This window comes from Ambystoma mexicanum, chromosome 1p, assembly GCF_040938575.1.
Source record: "Ambystoma mexicanum isolate Mex_15411 chromosome 1p, UKY_AmexF1_1, whole genome shotgun sequence".
Lineage (NCBI taxonomy): Eukaryota > Metazoa > Chordata > Amphibia > Caudata > Ambystomatidae > Ambystoma > Ambystoma mexicanum.
The window spans coordinates 630,248,414-630,256,523 of record NC_090921.1 but is presented as its reverse complement, the minus strand read 5'-3'; positions in this window follow the sequence as shown (position 1 = coordinate 630,256,523).

The window sequence follows — 8,110 nt, the reverse complement described above, 5'->3', positions numbered from 1 at the left end:
AGCAGCACGTGGGTCAGCTGAGCTCATCTCCGTGGAGTGAAAGTCAGGTAAACAAGATGAAGCATAGCTAACTAATCTATTTAGCAAAAACAGGAACTGAAGGCATGCAACAAATAATCATTAGAAAAAGTGGACAGTCATGGGGATGTTGTAGAGTTTACATTGTTAGGTATTTCATTGATTTTACCCTTTGACCCTAGGCCTATACACCCTGGCATTTGGGCCTGGGTGCCCATCTTGGAGGTTTTGATCTGCCTGATGTCTCATGATATAAGCTGACATATGCTATTTTTACCCAGGTTATATAACAGCAGGGGATTAGATTTGTGGTGGGCGATCGGTTTGCTCATAAAAAGAGGGTCAGATGTGTATCTGCATCAAGAGGGGTCGGGGAACAGTGGCTCTTCAGGGTGGGGGTCAAGGGGCCATAGACAGGTTTGTGGAGACTGATGGGCACATGGGCAGTGGTTCTGCTCCGGTCACACGCAGGGCAGTGAGCTCAGTGGAAGAGAAAGAATACTCTGGGCCTCATTAGGAGTGTGGCAGCCGCGGAATGAACAGTGCCGGTAAGGGACCGGCACCGTTAATTCTGGGCCACCACATTACGAGGTCTTCAGCGGGTCTCGCTAAGGATGTCTGGTCAGATGTCTGGGGATGTACCGGGTAGGGGTCTGGGTCCCGCAAAAGGGATTTACCGGGCCCTCCAAGGTTGGAATGGCCCGGTAAGTCCCCTTTTGCCGGACCCAGACCCGGAACTGAGTTTCGCGGTAGCCATGCCCTTGTTAAGGGCATGGCTACCTCCAAACTCATAATGATGCCCTCTGTCTTTTGCAACAATTTGTGAATGGGCTTCCATTAGAAAAGAGCTTGTGCGGCGCAGACAGAGGAGGAGGAGGTGGTGGGGGCAGTTGGGCGAGGCATTGGACAGTGGGAGAGATGGCTTTTAGAAATCAAGGTGTGGCCTAGTAAAAAGATGGAGTTTGGGGTGGCATAAAATGGAGTCTGTATGTTTCATCCAATGGATGTCTCCCCACGATGAGATGAGCATAAGATCCATTCCATACAGAATGTACAGGGGGGTTAAAAATACCCTTCCTCCATTATATTCTCCCCTTTCATTACTCCTAAAGTAACGAATACGCTTGTCCATTAGTGCATCTACGTTCTTCTGCCTCCATCACGGCTTCATCCCAGGTTGGAGTCCCCTTTATTGGCATCCAAGCTCTGCACATTGATCTTAGGCTTTCACCCTTTCTATCATATTCCTCTGGGGTGTATGTCATGTAGATACACCCACCATCCCCAGCCAGGTCAACCCACACCTCCTTATACCATTCCAACTCATTGGGCTCTTTGATGGTTGTGTGCCACAAATTGTCCACTCTACCCCTTGTGTTGTACACTGCTGTCATGCGGTATTTGGGCTCATAGTTTTCACATGTTTGTATTTGTGCATCCTTTGTATCAGGAGCCATTTTGTTCAGATTGCCCACTGTCACCATCATCATTGCACTACTAGGCATCGATTTTGCACAGCATCGAACCCCTACCTGGCACACACAGAAAATCAGCAGCAGGAAAATGATGATGGGGGCCAGTAGCTTCAGTGCAGCTCCGAACCATGATGGTACCCAGTCAAAAACCATATCGAACCAGTCACTTGGTTGGACGCCACCTTCTTTCTTCATCCTTTCTCCGAGATCGTGTACCGCTGCAATCACATGTGATATTGTCCCGTTGTCAGCGTCTGCAGAAGGTACGAAAGTGCAACAGGCACCCCCAATTCTTCGGCAAACACCACCTTCCATTGCCGTGAGGAGGTCCAAGACGTAGCGGTTTTGCATCATCCTCAACCGCAGAGCTCTCAATTCTACCTTGATGACGTTTAACCCTTCTTCTGTGTCATTGACTAATTGGATCAGCTCCCACCTTACGATCTGTAAACATTTGGCGTTTTCTCGAGCTTGGATGCTTGGTATAAGGGATGCAAAAAATGTCTCTGCTGAGTTGAACAACTTAAACTGGTCTGGTATCTGTGCTAACAGATTGGAAGAGTCTTTAGATATGTAGTTTGATGCTCTCTTTTTTATGTGACACTCTGGGATGCCGTGGACAGTCTGGTAGGCACCCTCTCCCCTGGACATGGCTGCGGGAGGTGCAAGTATGCCTCTTTGCCACATACCCAATAATTGTCCATCAAGGCAGCTGTTCCTTTTCGCATGTCGGGGGGGACAAGTGTTTTGTTGCAGTGTTTGTTTGATCTCATGGGCACCTTTCCTTCTCCGCGGATACTAAGTTCATATTTTGCTGCTTCATGCTGGATCTTGATTGGCTTCTCGAGAGCTGTTACCCATGTTAGCTTGGCAATATGCTAAGCCCATGTTTGAGTGCAGGTTTTTTCTACTCATTGGTCTCTTTCTTCTGACAGTCCTTGTAGTGCTTCTGCTTTGCACATCATTGTTGCTTCTCGCCATTTGTTTTCTGTGAACATTGTCCCCTTTATGATGACAAACGGCTCCTTGATGCAAATTACTCCTTGAGGCTTACTGTGGCAGGTATTTTCTTTCTGAAGAGGTTGTAGCGTTACTGTGTGTGCCTGGAAGGTACTTTGAATTCTACAAAGTGCAAGATGAATGAGACACTGGGCATCCGCTATGGGAGTTTCCTGTGGCACTAGAACCTAGTGTCTCAGACGCGTGAGGTATCAGAGAACACACAAAACAACTCTTGTTTGTTGCTTGCTTGCCCATGGTGCTCATGTCACATTGATGCGTTTTTATTGTGTGGTTCTTATGCAGCAATGCGTCCATAAGTTCCAGCCGGCAATTTGATGCCAATACCCAGCGATATGGATACAGTTTGCCCCACTGGTATAACATCATCTTCATAGGTAGATAAATCAAGTCCAATACTGCCTGCCGTGGCTTGCACAGGTAGCTTTGATTCTTTGTCAGTTTTCCACACGATAAGAGTCTTTGTGGATTCCACTTTCTCACTTGTCAGTCTCACAAAGGGTGTCTGCCGGTTTCCCAATGGACGATTGTTCAGTTCAAACAGTGCGTGTGCCAAGTGTTTGGACCACCCCTTGAGAGTGTGAGTCTTAGTAAGTTTCTTTATTTGTTGCTTGAGCAGCCCATTGCTGCACTCCACCAGAGCAGAGGATTCTCGGTATCGACTGATGTGCAGTGTCCATTTGATGCCTTGTTCTAGTGCCCAGTTCTGAACATTATGTCCAGCAAAATGGCTGCCTTGATCTGATTGGATTTCATCCAGAATGCCATAGTGCCTGATGAGGTATTCCATTCCTTGCAAGGTAGCTCGTTGATCTGCATGGGCAACTGGATAGGCTAATAGCAGTCCAGAATATGTGTCTACCATTGTCAACACATAATGCTTTCCATTCTCGGGTGGTAAAGGGCTAATGTAGTCAACTTGCCATACGCTAGCAGCTCTTTCACCTCTTCTCAAAGGGCCTTGAGGCTTCCTCTCCAGCGGGTAGTGCTTCACTTTGCAGCACACGGAACATTGGGAGGCAGCTTGCTTGGCATGATCCATGGTAATGGGCAATTGTCTCCTCTTAGCCCATTCTTAGGTTCCTGCTTGCCCTAGATGCCCTGAGGTTTGGTGTGCCCAGTCCGCCATGCCTTGCAATACCTCAGCTTCTTCAGGTGTTGTCACTGGGCGAATATTTGCCATTTGATCCACTTCGTTGTTGAACAGGGCAGCCAGTGAGGTGCCAGGGGGCATGTGTGCATCGACATGCCCAATGCAGATTTTGCACCTCTCGCCTTTGCACCACATCTCTTCCTAGATGTCTGGCCCTCCCCAGATCAGAGTGTTCTTGATCTGCCAGCCATCTCTTCTCCATGCCGGTGCCCAATGCGTCAGGCCTTGATATGTGGCCCAACTGTTCGTGTATATGTATGCAGTCTCTGTCTCTTTCATCTGTTCAATCATGGAGGCCACTGCCTGCAGTTCAGCATATGACTGGATCCTCCCACACCTTCTCTCATCAGCAGTGTTTCTCGGTGGGGCTGGAATGCAACAGCTTGCCAGTGTCTTTGCCCTTCATCATACTTTGCTGTGCTGTCTGTGAACCATGCAAATTTTTGTTCTTCCTCTTTCAATGTATCATCGGCAGGTGCGACTTTGAAGGGAGATTCTGGCAACGCCACGGGGGTGCTCGGTTCAGGCATCGCTTCCAGGTCCACTGCCTCCAACATTTGTTCTTGCAGTCTGGAAACCCCTGTGTGGCCAGCTTTCGGACGTTGCTGTAAATACCATTTCCATTTCACATGAGTAGCCTCTTGCGCTCTGCCACTTTTTCCGCTTGCAGCAGAGTCGCGTACCCAGCCCATGATCGGAATTTCTGCGCAAATTGTAACTGGTTGCTCGCCTGTGATTCTTTCAGTCTCAACTAGAGCCCAGTACACTGCAGCAACTTGTTTCTCAAACGGAGTGTATCTTGTCATAGGATCTGTGAGTTTTCTTGACCAGAAACCTTGCGGCACTCTTTTCTGTCCTTGCTTTTGGCACAAACTCCACACAGCAACATCATTGTAGACAAGAATTTCCAGTTCAAACGGATAAGTTTTCATCATGGGGCCCAGAGTGATGTAATTCTGCAAAGCGTCCTTAGCCTGCTGAAAGTCACACTATTGCTCTAGGCCCCATGTAAAATCATGTTTCTTTCTGGTGACTTTGTAGGTGGGTTTCAGCATCAGGCTTAAATGAGGTATGTGATTTCTCCAAAAACCCATTAACCCAATGAACCTTTGTGCCTCTTTTTTATTTGCTGGTGGAGTCATCTGCTGAACCATGTCAATTACAGGGTCAGGAATTTTCTTAACTGACCCAGACCAGATTGCACCTAAAAATGTCACCTCTTTAGTGGGCCCCTATACCTTTTTGGGATTTATGGAACATCCCCTGTTTTGCATGTGTGTAATCAACTTTTCAGCAGCTTTTTCTACATGTTCTTTCTCAGCACTGGTCAGCATGATGTCATCAATATAGTGAGCAACATACACATCATCCAACTGTACCATCTTCAAGTCTCTGGCAATCAATCCATGACACAGAGTGGGACTATGCAAATACCGCTGGGGCAATTTAATAAAGGTAAATTGTCTGTCTCCCCAAGCGATAGCAAATTGGTCTTGTGATTCAGTGTCAATATCAATGGAGAAAAATGCATTGGCTAAATCAAGGACCACATGCCATTCACCCACTTCTTTCATAAGGTTTTCAATCAGAGTAATGACGTCTGGCACCGCCACAGCTAAGGTTGGCACCTTCTTGTTCAAAGTGCGAAAATCAATTGTCAGACGCCATGCCCCATCTGGGCGGTGAACAGGCCAGATCGGCGTGTTGAATTTGACTGACTGCCGGCCTCATTATGCCAGCTTTCACCAATGACTCAATAGTTTCACCAATCTCTTTGTGCCCTCCTGGCAACCTGTACTGTTTCACGCACATTGGCTCAGCAGGAGGAGGTAAATGCAAGGGCGACCATTTTGCGTGCCCAACCACCACTGGGTTAACAACTCTCACATGGATTTTCCGATTGCCAAAAACAAATTCACCTAAATCTGTAGTCACACTTTTTCCCAACAACACATCCAAGCCCAATATATACTCTGGTATGTCTGCAATCAAGACATTTGCTGTGACAGGCCTCGCCAATTGACATCTTTACATTAAAGGCTTTTGCAACAGTTTCTGCTCCCCCATACCTATTGACCAAACTCTGGGATCAGATAATTTACTGGAATTGCCATTCAAAATGGTTACCTCAGCTCCCGTGTCTAATAGAGGCAAGACGTGTTTTACTTTCTCATCCAAATACAATGTAAGTGGCACAAAAGGGCGTCTGTCTCTGGGACTGGTTCTCTTTATTAACCGTACCTCAAAGATAGAGACAGCTCTTCAATCAAAAATGGGGTCTTGGACCTCCCACTTGTCCTTTGCCAAATCAGGGTAACCTTTTGCTCGCACTTTGGGCTTCAACACCTCTTCTTCAGAGGGTGCAGAAGGCCTAGTTTTGCCTGACCCCTGTTTCTTCAGTTTTTTCCATTTATCAAGCAGCACAGGTGTAGGTTTACCGTCTATCTCTTCCTTTGGAATTCCCACTTTTAGCAGGTCCACCCACATTTGCCTGCACATGATTTCAATTGTGTCAGTTTTCACTTTAGACTTTGCATTCTTGCCAAGCTCTTCTCTGAATCGTTACTCGCTGCCACTAGGCGCACTGCTTTGCGCACATCCAGCCCTTCTAATTGCCCTAGCAGCAGTGCAACCTCACCAATAGCTTTACCTTGCACTTGACCCAGCAATGAAAGCAATGCTCCCTTCATATGGCCTAGGGCATTCCACAACAAGCGCGCATGCATTCCAGCTGTAAACATCTCCATGTCAGGCCCTGCAAAATTAGCACTGTACATTGTGCACTGTAAACCCGTCTCTCTAAGCTGATCTGTCGCTTCAGTTAGTAAACCCCAGGGGCGCCAAGCTTCTCCCATGTTCATTGGACTTTCATACAGATTTATTAGGGCAGTCTGAAGCCAATTAAACAAGGAATGCCAGTGTTGCTGCCCCAGCGCACCGTGCACCATCTGCCACAGCATTACATTAGTAGTGATTGAACCCATTTTTTATCAATTTTTCTGGGGTTAAGAAGATCCCATCGGCACCTGTGTCCCACAATCTAAGATACCACTTCAAAAGCGCTTCACCTGCTTGCAGTCTAAACAACTTGGCAATGTCTAAAAGCTCTGTCTGTGTATAATCGCGGAAAATATATATATATGGGGCGCCTGCTTCTGAGTCTGTGGTCTATCAGGCAAAACGATAAGGCTAATGAAAATTAGACCATCCAGACCAGAGATGACAACTGATTACTCTTTCAATTTGTAATCGTTAACTATTTATTTTGCAACAACCCATATGTCAAATTACACAGTAACAAATATATTCATATAAAATATGGCTCTTTGAACTTAGAAACAAACACATCCCTCCAAACAAACTTCATTCACAACTTCTTCATGCATTCATCACATTCACAAACGATAGAAAAAATGATATTTTGTTCATATCACAATAACAATGGCAATTAAAGCATTTCTTGGTTTCACACTCGGTTAATTTACAATGTGTCGATCTGTCAACATTCAGAGGATAGAAAAACTGTTTGTCAACATGTTTCGGTTGAGTTCTTAAAGTGGGCAATAACTTCCCTTTGTGTATTATGTTCAACCTTCTTCAGGACAAGAGACGATCGCCAAATCCGCGTGGTCTCATAGACGAGTGGGGGTGTGTGTAAGGCAAAGAGGCCTAGGTCTATAAAATAAGAAAATAAGAAAAAATGTAAGGTGTCATCTCTGTTTCATGAAAACCCATTTCTTGAGTAACAGCTGACTACTAAAGCTGTGTGTGAACCGGCTCACCTCCTCTGATTTTTTCAGTGGCTGGCGTGTCGGTTCGGTGGAGTAAATCCCGGCGTGAGAGATCTCTAGTAATGAGTTTCACGTCGTGCGTCCTACAGAATGAAGGACATATAAACTCCTAAGTTTATAGGAGGGGTATAGCATACTATCAAAAGGAACATTAATGAATCGGTACTCACTCAGTTGACGTAATGGGGCTCGCAAAATTGTCCGAGCTGTAGGTTCGGTCAGACTGCAGGGGAGGAGACAAAGGGCCTCATTACGACCCAGGCGGTAAGTTACCGCCTGGGCCGTGACTTTACCACCATGGCGTAAACTATGTTTACGCCATGGTGGTTGGCGGACTTACCGCCCCATTCCGACCTAGGCGGGGCGGTAAGTCCCCAATCCCCATTTACCCTTCCCCATTCCCATTTTTGCCCCATAGGGCATAATGGGAGTGGGGAAGGCGTTAATTACGCCACCGTAAATTACGGTGGCGTAATTAACTCCATGGTCCCTTAGCGCCATGGATTTTAACACCTGCTAAAAGCAGGTGTTAAAAGCACCATGGCGCTAGGGGACCTCGTAATCAGGCGGTAAGGGTCGGCGCTGTTAACGCTGCCGTAAACCCCTTACCGCCTGAGTTGTAATGAGGCCCAAAGTGTAAGTGCTTCCGAATA